Source organism: Protopterus annectens, chromosome 17.part0, assembly GCF_019279795.1.
Source record: "Protopterus annectens isolate FY-2018-M chromosome 17.part0, PAN1.0, whole genome shotgun sequence".
Lineage (NCBI taxonomy): Eukaryota > Metazoa > Chordata > Ceratodontiformes > Protopteridae > Protopterus > Protopterus annectens.
The window spans coordinates 474,899,849-474,917,213 of NC_056751.1; positions in this window are offsets into that span (position 1 = coordinate 474,899,849).

Below are 17,365 nucleotides of genomic sequence, written 5' to 3' on the forward strand. Positions count from 1 at the left end.
GTGGAAAAAGCTTCCCTTAGCTGTCACGTCTTGCATATTAACCTTAATACTTTTTAGCGCGGCGATTTCAAAGTCGCACAGTATGTAGGCTACTTGATATTCCAGCTGTTCTGTTGAAAGTAAATATAATGAACCACTCCAAAGATAATTGTATGATTTCAATGACTTCTTTGCCATTAGGCAGTATACCAACGGAACGCTTTTAGTGTATGATCCACACTTTATAAATGCATGGATTGTATACAACTGTCTGCAATTTTTATTATTTACAAAGTAGGTACCATCCATTAGCCAAATAGTGGCTTGGGATAAATCAACAAAGTTTTGTTTAGTACTAAATATTACTACAATGTTCTCTTGATTAGAGTTGCATAATGCGATTTGCACAAATATACCACTTTTGAGTCGAAAATCATGCAAGCTGACATCTAACAATGAGAGAGCTCGCTTTACTTGCTTGCCTCTAAGTTTTGCACAGGTTTTTTTTACTTGCTTGGTGCATTGCCGTCCTAGTAGGCATTGCTGGTGCAAATTCAAGTGATTCACTATTAGGCAGGTAGAATCATTTGAAACTGATGCACGTTGCTTAAGGTTATAACACACAGTATACTTCTCAGTTTCAAAGGGATCTCCGGAATGATTATGTTGCACCGTCTTTATCAACTCTTCTCCACAGATACTACTGCTTGTAATTGCTCTGCCCTTACACTGCTCAGTTATTTTGCACTTGCAGCACCAGTACTTTCTGGTTTTGATGCACCTTTCCTGGTAATAGATATATCCTTCAATTACAAGCAAGTTATTTCCTTTTCTTGATTTAAAAGTTTGATATGTTTTTCCTATCAGTCCTGGGCTGAACGCTACCGTGTTCGCCATGTTTTTCGTTCACCGGTGAACGATGAATGCAAAAAGTGGACTATATTTAACATATGATGTTGTTTAGTACTCGCTTAATTGTTAATCAATTAAATGAATACGTATATTACACATTCGATGTAATGTCATTCGTAGGAATGTATGTTCAGTGCAGTGTTACTTTGTACTAGTGTGGTGCTGTATTTTACTTTCATTCTAATTAACTTTTACTCACATTCGTAGTAGTAAATTTTCGGTAGAGTGTCATTTCGTACAACTGAGATGCTGCATTTCACTTTCGTTGTAATGAACATTTGTTGTAATGTATGGTATATATATATATATATATATATATATATATATATATATATATATACATACACATGTAAAGCCACATATATTCATCGATACATATATTTAGAAAGGTGAAAACATATATATATATATATATATGTATACAGAAATATACAGAAATATATGACAGCTACAAACACATGCAATCTGAGGGTCATGCTGCTGCACACTAGATCTACATCTGAAAATGCACTCACTGGATGTATTCTTTAAAATGGGGAAGTATGACATCTGTGCTGTAACTAAGAGACCTGGTTAAAGGAAGCAGGAAGCACCCTTACACTACCAGCCTATTACCTTTTCCACATCACTTGGCTGCAGAACTGTAACTAAAGATCCAAAGGTGGTTGCATTTCCATATTCATTAAGGAGTCGCACACCTCCAGAGTGTTGACCATCTTAGGCATTACAGATCCTGCAGGCAAAGTGAACATTGGATAGGACAGTGGTTCAGGTCATAGCCTGCTATAGGTCCCCAAACATGCCCCACCACTCACACTCCATGTCCCTAAACACCCTGGAGGATTATACTGTCCAACCAAATACTTACATATTGGTTAACTTCAACTACCCCACCATTGACTGGGAAAGCTACTCATGTACCAATGCACATGCCCATTACATCGATCTGGTCCTTCCTAACATGGACTACTCTTGCTCAACATCAATAGTCAACTCCTCCTTGTTATATCTGAACACAAATTAATCACCTTTGGAAATCCATAGCCCTCCCACGCCCCCTTGCACAGGTAACCACCATAAAAAACCTTTCCAGTGCTGAATATGGCCTCATAACAACAGAGGTGGCTAATCTCATGGCAGCCACGGTAATGGAGACTAGGTGCATGACAGCTGAATCATACAACAATGCACTATGAACATGTACACAAATGCAAGGGTACTGCCAAACCCACTATAACCAGGACCCTCACCTCCAATAAAAGGAAGATGATCTGGTGGTCCCCTGCCATGCAGACACTGTACAACAGAAGGAGGGAGCCGATATGGTATAACATGAAGTCCCAAGACTGGAAATCAACCCTTATTAGCCTCAGATGAAGGTTGAGATCCCTCATCAAATACTACAAAGTTAGCTGTGAGAACAGAATTGGAGTGCATAGTGAAGACAACCACAAGATCTCATACAGTTATGTTAAGAATCTCCATGGCAATAGCAATGTTTTTTTTCTGAGCTACTAGACAGTAGAACCTTCCAGACAGAGCCAACAAATACTGCCAATATACTGGCTGGCATCTTCAGTACAAACATTACCCCTCACTCCCCTCAAAGGACCAATCACAATACCAGTACACCGCCAGGCACCCAGTATTACTACAGCACAGGTTAAAACACCACTGTCCAAGGCCAAGAATAAAGCTTCTATGGGACCTAAGAATATCCCTTGCTATGTTCTACATGAATTACAGAGTGACCTCGCACCTTACCTGTGTGCCCTGTTCAAGCACAGCCTCACCTCAGGCTTTGTCCCTACTGAATTGTACACTGCTACAGTCACCCCTCTCCACTAACGAGGTGTAACTACAGACCCTGGGAAATACCACCCCAGCTGCCTGATAAGTCTGTTATGCGAAGCTATGGAATGCATCAGCATGCACCTAATAAACAGGGATATGGGAATCTGCAAATTCAGGATCCCACACATTTTACCTTTGCGAAGGGTAGGTCATACCTGCTCATTCCACCTGGTCAACTTCTTCGTGTCAGTCACCTGAGCTGTGGATGAAGGCAAGGTGATATATACAGCCTACATTCGTCTGGCCAAAGCCTTTGATAACATTCCCCGCTCACTAACTAGGTAGGAACAGAGGCACAAACAGGGGTAGATTGGACATACGCTGTCATACATTGAGACAGCTGCAGATGTCATTGGGTTTGTTGTAACATCCTTTATGAAGAATATGGTGTCAGTAATACCCACATATATGAGTATTTACTGAATGGATTCCGCAGAGTCCACAACTGATTTACCAAGGACACCAACTATTTGGTGAACACACAAAACATAACAGGCAGACATGCAGCTAGTCTGTGGACAGAGTGCCAGTGGAGAGGTATGCCAGAGGGGTCTACTTCTAAAGACCGAACCGACGATTCCCCGACATGCGGAAAACGAAGACCAAATGACCGACAGGTAAGTTTACCGACAGGGTGATTTGCCGACAGCGGAAAGACCGACAAGGGTAATGTGCGATCGCGACTCGGTAAGTGTGCGACAGTGACGGCGTTAGGAGCGGTGAGGTAAGTGTGCGATATTGTGGGATTTCGGGTTAGGCTGTGGGAAAGGTGAGTGTGTGTAAGTGTCGGAGTTAGGGTTCGTGTAAGGTAAGTGTGTGATAGTGAGGGACTGTAGTTTAGGGACGGGTTACATGAGTTAGGGTTAGGGTCCACAAGATATCCAGGCATCAATGACAACATTAGTATTGCCCCCTTGTTAAAGCTTAGACATATTAAGGGTTGAACACATACTTAAGGGGCAGGTTTACATTTTGCTATAGATTATTAACAACATTTTTGTTTATTTTTTAATATATGCATACTTTTTAACATATATATATATACAATTTACCAACATTCAAAATGTTTTTATATTTAACCCATTTTTAATTCCCATTATTCTAATATTTATTATATATTATATATTTATTATTTATATAATCATACTATGTTATTATCTATAGGGTAGTTTTGTATATGGGTTCATATGTATATATTTACATTCATACACCTTACAAAAATATAAAAATAAATAACAAATGTAGTAACCCTTAGGACTAAAAGTGAGCATGTCTTTTTAAATTTTAAATGGCAATCCTGAGTGACTGGGTTAAAAGGTATTAATTATACTGATTTTATCAATTATATAAGTATATATAAAGAAGAGTGTTGTGCTTAGGAGTTGTTCTGAAGAAGTCTTCTGTTGTAAGACGAAACCTAAGTTAACAGTTTTTAGTATTATCAATAAACGTGGAAAGAAGAATGTTTTGGATTTATATGAATTTCATGGCTGTTAATAGTCCAAGTGTTTGGGTGACTACAGCTTTTGTGCTTGAACAAAATAAATAGCCCATGCAGGTCTTGAACCCAGGACCCTATATACTACAGTGTAGAAGCACTTAACCACTAAGTCATCTGAGCTATGAGGACATCTGTCGTTTTTTCATATATATCATTCAGTACATATACTGAATAGTAGTGAACAACTGCTTTGACTACTACAATTGTTTAGTACTTGCAAGTGAAAATAGTGTTGAATCACTCATGTTCTTATATGTAAATATACACATTTCAGATTAATATAGAAGGATACATCTGAGAAGATATATGCAACACTCATGTTTACACATAAAAAGATATATATATATATATATATATATATATATATATATATATATATATATATATATATATATATATATATATATATATATATATACGGGTCCCTATCTATTCACCGACAATTCATTTCACTGAAACTCATTTCGTCGACAGTTCATTTAGTCGACAGAAAGATGTGCCCCCTTAAAAGATTGTTAGGTGGGGGGCTTCGCCCCCCACACCCCCTATTGTGGGGGGCTGTGCCCCCCATACCCCCCCCTAACTATATATATCAACTCCAGGGTTGCACAACACTGGGGAAGGGGGCACAACTTTCTGTCGACGAAATGAACTGTCGACGAAATGAGTTTCAGTGAAATGAATTGTCGGTGAATAGATAGGGACCCATATATACATATATATATTTTTTTTCCTACATACACACACACACACACACGCACATATAAATATATATATATATATATATATATATATATATATATATATATATATATATATATATTGGTATATATTTCCATATCTCTCTATATATATATATATATATATATATATATATATATATATATATATATATATACAGAGAGAGAGAGAGATGGAAATATGTACCAATATATACATATATATATATATATATATATATATATATATATATATATATATATATATATATGTATATAAAATATATGTCCATGACATGTAGTGGAGTCATACCTATATATATATATATATATATATATATATATATATATATATATATATATATCTGCTTACATATATATAACTTGCTGTATATATATATATATATATATATATATATATATATATATATATATATATATATATATATATATATATCTAAATGTATATATAACATATGTCCATGACATGTAGTGGAGTCATACCTCAGCACCATAACTCTCAACTTCTTAGTGCAAGGGAATGTAATGTATGTATTGCAGTTATAAATGGAGAATGTTGCTACAGTGACAGGGGTTGTGTCAACATTCATGTTGTGAAGTAAGGCTATTCTGAAACTGAAATGTATGCCATCAGTTACGGCCATACATCATAAAATCATCATAGTGAAATACCACACAAATCACAGAAATGATCTTGTGGCATACAGAAGAAATGTGAGCAATAAACATTTTATTTATTTATTTATTTATTGACATTTGTTAACCGGGTTTGTCCAACTGGGCTTGTGGCCCATTTTCAGTGGAGACCCGAGGAGAAAAGCTGCAGTAATACATTTTAAAACAAGTACAATTTTAAACAATATTGACATAATAGCATTTATAGCAAAACGATTCACATATGTTGAGATACATGCATAAAGTTAAAGTTGCATTAAAAAGAAGCTAAGTAACAATTTTACATTGATATAGTTCAATAGGTCAACAATTAACATTTTTTGTTTGTATAAAATTGTGCAAATGCATAGTAGACACATTGGAGAGAGAGGTGTAATGAGGTACTAAGTATGGCCCTTTTGAGGGTACATAAAGGGAAGGAAGACTAGGTAGGGTCATGGCAAGGGCAGTGGACAGTCTGAAACAATATGGTCAGTCAGGAGGTATACATAGAACTCCTTAGTGCAATAAATGTGGAACAAGCCTAATAAAGAGGATTTTTAAAGCCATGAAAATGGGGATATATCACATATACTGGACTAGATAAGCTCACACAGTTGATGCATTCACACCGTCCTGTCTGTCCTAACACATATTAACTGGAGGAACAGAGGTCCCAAGCCACATACTTCCCACTAGTTAGTGACATACATCTTCACAGCAGCCCACTGCTTTGTCAGAAAGACACAACACATATGGTGGCCAGGCAGCAGTACATCTGACAAATATCTGAACATAACATCACACTAGGATAAATACACTGAGCTGCTAGGTATGTCACCAAGCACTGTCTACACTACAGGCAGACTGCCACAACACTCACCCAATTTACCTATGTGAGAATACACATGTAATTGCAAATATAGCAGGCACTACAGGCATGTATAGGTTCATAGGTTCATAGGTTGATACTAGGCTATCTGCCCTAGGGCACTTATAAGCCTAGCCAGAGTGTGTTTGGCTTTTGCCACCCTTTTAGATTAGTTGACTGTGCCTCTATATAGTAGGTCACAGAAGGTAGCCATATTAAGGTTAGTTTACTTTACCTCTGTCTAGCAAGGACACAGAGGAGATCCCGGGGTAAACTTACGGTCTCCCTTCCACTCGTCAAGATTTCTCTTGAATAGGGTCAGTGAGGGGCTCTGCCTAACATGGATTGGGATTTTGTTCCAGAGTGAGGGGAGCCTCTGGGATATGAATCTGTCCCTCCAGCATGTCCTATTTATTTCTGTGCTGAGGTTCAAGTCCCTGGAGTGTGTAGCTCTAAGGGATTTCGATTTCTTGAGGTGGAGCATGTCCATTAATTCTGGGTTGGACATGGTTTTATACGTCAGTCACAGATCGCCTCTGAATAGGTGGTGCGCAACTGACTAGAGCTGGAGTTTCTTTAGCTGAAGTGCATAGGACATCTGTTTGAGTCCCTTGATCCTCTTGGTGAGGTACTTTTGGGGTCTTTTCAGTTGCTGCAGGTGTCGGGTAAGGTACATCCCAAATGGGGCACTGTATTCAATTATGGGCCTGATAAGTGATGAGTAGAAGGGCACAATGACCTCTCTTGATCTAGATGTGAACCCTTTCATGATAAGGTGGGCTATATAGAAGGTCTTTCTAACTACTTTGGCAACATGATTGTCAAAGGAGAGATTATTATCTACTTGGGTCCCCAAGTCCCTGGTTACTTCTTCTGTACTTAATGGATTACAACCTATGTGGTAATTTGTGGGCAATTTCTTTTTCCCAAAGGGGATGACAATGCACTTTTGGCATTTAGCTTTAGGCCATGGCTCTGGCACCAATTATCCATCTCTGTGAGACCCTTTTGGAGGATGCCCGTGTCAGCCGGAGAGTTGATTATGATGCCCAGTTTGCAGTCATCTGCGAACTTTGTCAGCCATAGTCCACCCGTGTTAGCCTGTACCTCGTAGAAATATATACTGAACAAGAGGGGTCCCAGAACTGAGCCTTGTGGGATGCCACTTGTAACTGGTTTAGAGTCTGACATGGCACCTGCAATTCTGACCATGTGGGTTCTATCCCTGAGCCAGTTTGCAACCCATCTTGTGACATAGGGGTTGATATTTAAGCTGGTGAGCTTATTTATGATGCCCGAGTTGGGTATTGTGTCGAAGGCTTTTGTGAGGTCCAGGTAGGCTGCGTGGACTACCTTCCCTTCATCTATGGCTTTGGTAACAGTTTCAAAGAAGTCGACCAGGTTCAAGAGGCAAGATCTGCCCTTAACAAAGCCGAATTGGGTAGGATCCAGTGTCTGGAGGTTCCCAATGTCCTTGTTTATGATTTCCATGATGATACGCTCCATAGCCTTGCAGACCAGGCTGGTCAGGCTTATAGGGCAATAGTTTCCGGGGTCTGTTGTGGCACCACCTTTGTGGAGCAGGACCACTGTTGCTGTATGCCATTCCTTAGGTACATAGCCTGTACTAAGGCTGAGACTGAACAGTGTCTTTATGTGAGGGTTTAGTTCTTCTTGGAGCTCATGTAAGATGCAGCCCGGGACACTGTCTGGTCCCATTGATGCTGTGTTTTTTGCTTTGGAGAGGGCATCTCTCACCTGTGCATCTGTGATCACAGGGAGGCTACATTCTGTTGGGATAGACATTTGCTCTTTTGGAGGGGAAGGGGTGGAGAAGTTTGCACTGAACCTTTCTGCCAGGATGTTGGCAATGTCTGTGGGTTCAGTGTATTTTTTGTCATTTTGCACTAACTCAGAGCATATCTGGGAGTTGCCTCCCAGGTTCCTGACATAACTAAAGAAGGCCTTGTGATTATCCTTAGTGTCTTGTGCAATTTTCCTTTTGAAGCTTGCCTTAGATGATTTTATGAGGCATCATAGTTTCTTGCGAGTACTGATCAGAGATGCCTTCCCTTTTTGGGATTTTGCTCTATCATGTAGTAGCTTCCTCCTTCTGTTATTTATGGCCGGGGTCCAACAGACAGGTCTCCTGCCTTTGGAGGAGTGAGTCTTAGTTTTATTTGGAATAGCATGCTCCATGCATTCCTGTAGGTGTCCATAGAAAACTTTTGTAAAGGATTCTGCGTTTTGTGCCGTAGTTTCCACTGGCCCAGGGCCTTTGAAAGATTTCATCTCAATTTTGAGAAGTGTGAAGGTTGCTTTTGAGATGTTCTTCACCGTGGTTTCCTTGGCTGGGGGTGGGGATGGAATATGGATGTCCAGTGAGATTAATTTATGGTCTGATCTTACCAATGAGGGGTATACCTCTGGTGTGGAACATAGAGACGCCATGTTGGTGATGACCAGGTCCAATATGTTTTCCCCTCTTGTGGGAGTGGTGTTCCATAGCATTTGAGTTTATAAATTCTAGGAACCGTTGGGCGAGGGTGTTTGGGCTTGAGTAGTGTTTCCAATCAATGTTTGGGTAGTTGAAGTCACCCAATATAATGGTGTTTGGAGAGACCTTCGTATTTTCCAGTGTTCTCAGGAAAGCTGAGTGGGGTTCCTGTGTTTGGGAGGGGGGTCTGTAGCAGGCTAAAAACTGAAAGGCAGTTTTGACCACTGTTAGTTGCACATGGATGGTCTGCAATGCTTCATGCAGTGCCACTAACCTGGAGGTGTGGGTATCTTTGATGTATATGGATATTCCCCCTCCTTTTGTGGTTCGGTCTGAGTTTTGTGGCCGAAAAGCATGGTATGAAGTATAACCTGGTAGTCAATATCAAGGTGCAGGTACTCCATGACTACTGAAGCCAACCATCAACCAAAAAAGCAGAAAAACAATAAAAAATGTTTTATATTGAACAACAAAAAAACTTTATTCCATGGGTTGTTAGCGCTTTCACTTCTACTCTGGACGCTTCTTCAAGTCTGAATAAAGTTTTTTTGTTGTTCAATATAAAACATTTTGTATTGTTTTTCTGCTTTTTTGGTTGATGGTTGGCTTCGATAGTCGTGGAGTACCTGCACCTTGATATTGACATTTTTCGTTTGGGGACATAGCAGGTACCTTACCCTGAGAGATCTCTGTTTATTCATTATAACCTGGTAGTGCTCGGGTGTTTTCAGGAGCATTGAACCAGGTTTCTGTTATTGCACAGATATCGATATTCTCCATACTGAGGAGAGTCTCGAGTGTGTGCATCTTGAGGTTTAGACTTCTGGTGTTGAGCAGCATTACCCCTAGTTTTTTCTTTGTGTTGTCTATGGAGGTGGGTTTGCCTTTTGAGCCTTGCCTAAAAAAGGCACTATGGGGAAGGCAAGAGCCTTTGCCAGTATTCGAAAACCCAGGGGTGACAGGTGCAAGCCATCCCTCACGAAGCAACGTGGCTTGTCGAGCATGTCATTCCAGGCTGATAGACACTGGGTCCCCTTTGAATGACACCAATACTTTAGCCAGTTGTTAAAATTGATCATTTGTCTTTACACTGTGGCATCATTCTTGGTGAGGGCAAGATGCTACTCAAGGTCACGGTCATACCGGCCTGGGCTACATGATCAGAGAGCTCCTCTATGTCTCTTTTCATGTAGTCCAGGGAGGTATGTCTCAGGTCATTCACACCAGCATGGACAATGCCATAGTCATATCTGTACTTGCTTTGAGTACATGTGTTATGTGGTGGATCCTGGCACCCGACAGGCAGCTTACAGTGACCTTCTCCTTATTCAGTCTGGTGAGTGGGACGTCAGTGTGTCTGACAATAGAGTCACCTATTACAAGTGTATTCGGTGTGTTGTTTAGCCTTAAGGGCTGTGACTGTGTGGCACACTGACTTTGTGAGTTATGTGTTACATGGGTATTGTTGCATGGTGGGGGTTGCTTGGATGTCTGCTTTGGAGGTCTCTGCTGCTTAAGCAGATTTTTGTTTAGAGCCTCCGAGTATGTTTTTGTGTGCTTATGTGTTTGGTTTGCTGGTGCAATGAGTCTATGTGAGACTGGATTTGTGGTGTGTGTGGTTACCTTTTCCTCCTGACCGGCTGTGCCAGTACTGGGTTGAGAGAGCTCAGCCTCCAGTTTGGCTATATAGTTGCATCTCTCACATATGTTTGAGCTTGTTGGGAGGAGGAGAGGGTGGTCTGTGTACATAAGGCAGTTGTAACATTGCCTCAAGATTCCCAGATTCACCAGCTGGACTGAGGAATAAACCCGAAACTGGCCTTTGAACATACCTGAAAAGTATAGGGAACTACTTATTGACTGATCAGAAAGGACCAATAGGGAACAAGTACTTAAAAGGAGTATAAGAGGGTGTAGTGCTTAAGTTTATTAGTGTTTACCTGTAGGTTTACTTATATGAGCAAGTGCTGGTAACAACACAGAGTAACAGACACCAGTGTGAAAGTGAATACCCACAACCAATCTCAACACAGTCACATAATGGTAAGCCTAAGTAATAGTACAGTAAATGGGCTGTGCGAAGAACAATCATCATGTTTTCCACTCACACACTAGCCCTACATATACTGGCTCAATTCACAGTGTAGTCTGATGCCTGACTGTGGTATGGGACATGTCTTACTCTGGCCCTACATATAGGCTGAAAGGGTATCAGAAACTTGAAAAGCATGCAATGTTGAGTAGAACAAGACCAAGAACACTGACATCTAGCCCAGTCTGTACACAGGCCAAATAACATAATCACAATACACTGCTACATAATACAGACACTTTTTCAACAATCACCAGAAGTAGACAGACCTCACTACTGTACAGACTACAACAGAATGTCCAGGTTTTGTCCTCAAATATTAGGCCTCCTATACATTACATGTCTGTCAGTCTGATATATCACTGGCTTGATATCAGGAATGATGTCAGTAAATAATGGTATGCTGTACATATCCACTTCTTATTGACTGACATATGAACAAAGGGTGACAGACTTAGGGGACAGAGGCACAAACACACGGCCAGTATAGACATATTGCAGTTATAAACTGAGAGCATTCCTGTTGTAACAGGGTTTGTTCTGACATATCTCTTCAAAGGGATATGAAGTCAGCAACAAACATGGATGCTACCATTTTCTGACTATAATCATTAGTGTATGCTACTGCATTTATAAAGACAGAAAATGTGTGAGTAACACACCAAATCTAAGACTCCAAACTCTGGCCAGTCTGCAGATGGCCCTGCAGGTGAGAGTTTTCTCAACCACATAGCACTGTCATGCCAGACTTTAAATCATGCAGAACAGCCATATCCACACAAAACCCCCTCCAGTTTGCTGGCCTGTCTCCACAGTGTTTGTTGTAAAAGGTATTTCCAACTACCCTCTGTGATGCTGTTTGTCACACACCCACATGAAGTCCTGCTCACAGTGAAGGAGAAGGGCCAACACCCACTTGCAGTGCTTACTTCTAGGAGTGTGTTTCCATGCAATTGGCTATAGTAATGATACCACAGCTGTTTCACATGCAATTAGAAGGTGAAGGACTCCAGTTCATGCACAGGCCTTCAGCTGATCATGTGCATTACCTACCAATGTCATGCTCCTGCCTATGCAAAACAGATGCATTTTTCCACATCTACCAGAGAGGGGGAGAGAGAGAGAGAGAGAGAAAGACAGAGGCAAAGATAGAAAGGATGAGAGAAAGATCCAAGCATGTTTGTATATGATACGTGGGTGGAGAGAGATCGCTGGGTATTAGAATGGCTGCCTATATATACATTTATGACTGTGGATTGTCTACAACAACCTCTACAGTGTTTGACAACTGTTGGCCTTGTAATGTGACATTGGGACATATGAGTCCTCAATATGAAAATGTAGCAAGGCCCACCCTGCAATGGATCCCATTGTTACATAACCACACCAGCACCCACAAAGGATACTGCTAACACACACACACTCACTTGCCAGTACTGTGTTTCAAACCCCTACCTAGATATGCATTGGTATTACAGTGTTACGCAGTTATTGCAGGCACCATAGAGTTTATATGCTAGAGAGTTGTCCAAAGGTATCTTTGAAGGTGAGTGACATCAGCTGTAGTACTAAAGGAAGGGAGAGGGACGTGTAAATATCCAGAAAGTTAGGTGTCAACAAGGACACACACACACTCTCATACACTTTATCACAGCTGCTAGGACCAGGATTTTGCATAGTTTGCTGCACTATGGCATTACGCAGTTATCACAAGCACTACAGAGATTATATGTTGAAGAATTGTCCAAAGGTATCTTTGAAGGTGAGTGACATCAGCTGCAGTGCTAAAGGAAGGGAGAGGGAAGTGTAGGAAGTGTGAATGACCACAAAATCAAGTGTCAACAAAGACACACACACTCTCTCACACACATTACCACAGTTGCCAGGACCAGGATTAGAACTTCTACCTACCTAGTTTGCTACACTACAGTATTAAGCAGTTATCACAAGCACCACAAAGCTTACAGGGCTGAGATTTGGCCAAAGGGTTATATCAAGGTGACTGACATTAGCAGGCATGCTAAAGTAGGGCAATGGCAGGTGTAGTGAGTGTGAATGGCCTCAAAATCATTCATCTTGACACACACATTATCATGACCAGAATTAGAACTCCTACCTAACTAGTTTGTTACACTAGAGTTTTACGCAATTATCACAAACATCACAGACCTTATATGCTGAAGAGCTGCCCAAAGGTATCTTTGAAGGTGACATCAGCTGCAATGATAAAGGAGGGGAGAGCGAAGTGTGAATGACCGCAAAATCAGGGGTCAAAAAAGACACACACACACTCTCACATTATCACAGTTGCCAGGACCAGGAATAGAACTCCTACCTAACTAGTTTCTTACACTATAGTATTACACAGTTATTGCAAGTGCCATGGAGCTTACAGAGCTAAGATTTGGCCAAAGGGTTATTTCAAGGTGACTGGCCAGCAGATGTGCTAAAGTAGGGCAATGGCAGGTGTAGTGAGTGTGAATGGCCTCAAAATCATTCACCTACACACACACACACACACACACACACACACACACACACACACACACACACACACACACACACACACACACACACACACACACAATCACAATTACCAGGACCACGATTAGAATCCCTACCTAACTATCTTGCTACACTACAGTATTACGCAGTTATCACAAGTGCCATGGAGCTTATATATTGAAGAGTTGTCCAAAGGTATCTTTCAAGGTGACTGACATTAGCTGCAATGCTAAAGGAGGGGTGAGGGAAGTGTAGGAAGTATGAATGACCACAAAATCAGGTGTCAACAAAGACACACACACTCTCACATTATCACATATGCCAGGACCAGGATTAGAACTCCTGCCTAACTAGTTTGCTATACTACAGTATTACGCAGTTATCACAAGTGCCACCGAGCTTATAAGAGTGAGACCTGGCTGATGGTTTATTTCAAGGTGACTGACATCACTAGGAGTGCTAACATGGGCAATGGGAAGTGCAGTGTGTGTGTGAATGGGCCATAAATCATTCCTCTGGAAACACACACACACATACACACACACACACACACACACACACACACACACACACACACACGCACACACGCACACACGCACGCACGCACTCAGTTGCACACAACGTTACATTTGACAGGACTGAGTATACAAATGCTACATGAATACTGATTTGTACTATCATGTTACACAGTTATCACAAGCATCACAGACACTATAGGGATGAGGGCTACCAAATGGAATGTGTACAGTGATTGACATCAGCACATCATGTGATATCAGCCAACTGGATGTGTAGTGGTTGGGACAGGCCTCATAACAGAATTCTCTCTGTCACTGTCTGTCTGTCTCTTCCCCACATCTCTGTGTGTGTATGTTTGACGTATTATAGTCTGTTGGCCTTGGATATGTGTGAGTATTCCTATCCAATGTGTGTGCAAAGCATGAATGGTGTACAATTTGGTGTGTGTGCACAGACATCTGTGAATGACAGATATGTATAGTCCACTGTGTTGTCAGACATGGGCTTCATTTCTCTAAGTGTAGGAGCATGCCCAGTATGACCTTCTGTATTGAAAGAGTAAATCCATTCCAGGTAGGGTTGTACTCCAGTCCAAGATTTAGTGCTCTACACATACAGCTAGCAACCTTTTTCTGCAGGATATCTGTAGATAGGTTGACAATATGGAGTAAAAATGGGTGACAGATAGGGGGATACTGTAACTATTGCTGTCTGTGCTGCTTGTGTTACATGGTTGGTGTTAGCAGAGATATTCAGACATATGTACTGTTTTACACTGTGATGTATTATGTCATCAATTACTGATAGATTTAATTATTTGCTCACAGTCATTTACTAGGAAATACAAGATGAATGAAGCTGAGTCCAGTATTATGGTCCACAGCCTACATATTCTTGCACACTCCTGCCATTCTGGAGGGGTAGCTACAGACACATGCTGATGGGTCTGTGCAAATGATCCAGCACCTTGGTACTATGGTGTCTGAGGATCCCCTTCTTGTACATATATCGACTTAATAGAATGTCCATATCCTGTTGTGACCATACATCTCAGCTGTAGAGATTCACCCAGGTTACCCAGAGGCAGGGCTCATATATTTGGTCAGTTCCCCATCACATTGTGGTTTACCAGTACGTCTGTAGCCACCCATTACTGGGTTTGCAGGCAGGGGTAGTATGGGCACAAATCAGAATTTCAGACTTCACACACTCCATGACGTCCATGTGTCTACACCCCCCACTCTGTTATTCTATCCTCTTCCTAACATTATGCGAGCAATATCTGATAACTATCTCTATAGTTGAACTTTCATCCCAGTGGTATTTATGGATTGGTCCACAGTTCATGCAGTGGGACATGGGGGGCATGCTACTGGAATTTGTCAACATGGCCTTGCATTTGTGTTCTGTTAACTTGGTTAGGTTGTTAGTTGTGATCTCATGAAATAACATACATTGGCACTATGGGTGAGGCACAAGCCTTTTGTTAGAGGACTGTAAGCCATTTGGTAGTGATGCAGGCAATCTGTAGCAGGCCACTGCATTCTGTCACTCCTACATTCACAGGCTGCGAGCCAGTGGATTTCCCTGGGGTGACCGGGTAAGTGTGCAAGGTGTTAATGGCAATAGTTCCTGTCCATATTGATCCTTTGGTCTGGATGCAGGCAGGGTGCTGCTTACAGCTAGGGGCACACCTGTATAGGACAGCTCTTCAGCATGCTGCATTCTGTGGGTATTCCCATACAGAAGTGGGGTCATACTGTACTCATTCCCAACAGCAAGGAAATGACCTGTGATAAACCTGTGACTGATGGGGTGAGCTGAGTGCATGTGTGATATGGACGCTACTTGCAGCTAACTCACATATATACCTGGGACATTCCCCTTATCTTGCCTTGTGCAGAGACATAGGCAGTCTCTCACTACTTCACAGCTGTGCCTTTTGTGGTCTGTCAGTGATGGCCATACTACATCAGTAATCCATACTACATGAACAACTAATGTGCTACTAACCTTTCTGTACAATTCCAATGTTGTGTGTACCTGACTGTTAAATTTGATGCACTCTGTCTAGGGTACTTCCACCTGTGTACTGTGTGTATGTAAGGGTCCACATTCATGGCATGTCCATCTTTAAGACAGTGACAGATATTGATATCTGGAGGGTGAGTATGGATGACTGCTGACATGGGTATTGCTGAGAAGCATTGTGTTTGGCACTGCAGTTGTTGGAACATGGCCCTGTCAACCACAGTACTGCCCATAGGCCACTGAGACACAACCCTCCATGCCTACATACTGAGCACTTCCAGATAATATTGAACACACAACAACCTAACACACAGACCCCTGCATATTGTACACATGCAACAATCTATCCTGTAGATTGGGCCAACTTAGGTGATATGTGCTCCACTGATACTACTCCTCGCACTTACATGTTATTGCATTTCTACATAGGATTGTGGAAGGGGGGGCACACCTGACAACTTTAAACAGTGCTATGACTGTACTGGTATGTCAGGTACTCTGTTGGCTTCCACATCACTTTGTATTTTGACCTATCATGGAGGCATAGCAGTGGAGTACAGATCTTAGGTTTTATTGACCTACATTTCAGTTTCAGAACTAACATACAACTGCCAGACCTGTTGCAGACTGTCTGTGTAGGTCTGGAGGAGGGCTGTTCATCATTGCCATGAATTGTAGGCCTTAGCCCAGCCTTTCCTTATGGTCATCTACACCTGTCCTGCTGGCTGAGACTGGTGGTGGGTATGTGAGCCTCACTGACATGCATATGTGTATCCTATGGACACACATTTGGGCCACCACATATACTGCAGTGGGATTTGTCACCTTGTCTAGTACTGCCTACTGTGTTAATACCAGTATTTGTTATGGATTTCATGCTGCCCATATAGGTATCCAGTATCTGCTGCAATCCCATTCAGCCACCCGATTCCCTTGCACGCTCTCATCCATACCATAGATACAACTATCAGAGCATACTACTCCATTCAGGAATTGATAGGAAGAATGACTTACCTTGTGGCTGGCCCAGTATTGAGGATGGTGCTGGAGGGATGACTATGTTGAATGCACATAGTACACTCCCTATACATGGTAAAGCACAGGTAGTGTCATGTTTGGCATACCTTTTACTGTATGTGCGAGTTAGAGAGAGGTGTCATTCCCTGGGTCCTTACTGTGTCAATGTATGTGCTATGCGTTGCCTCTTTGC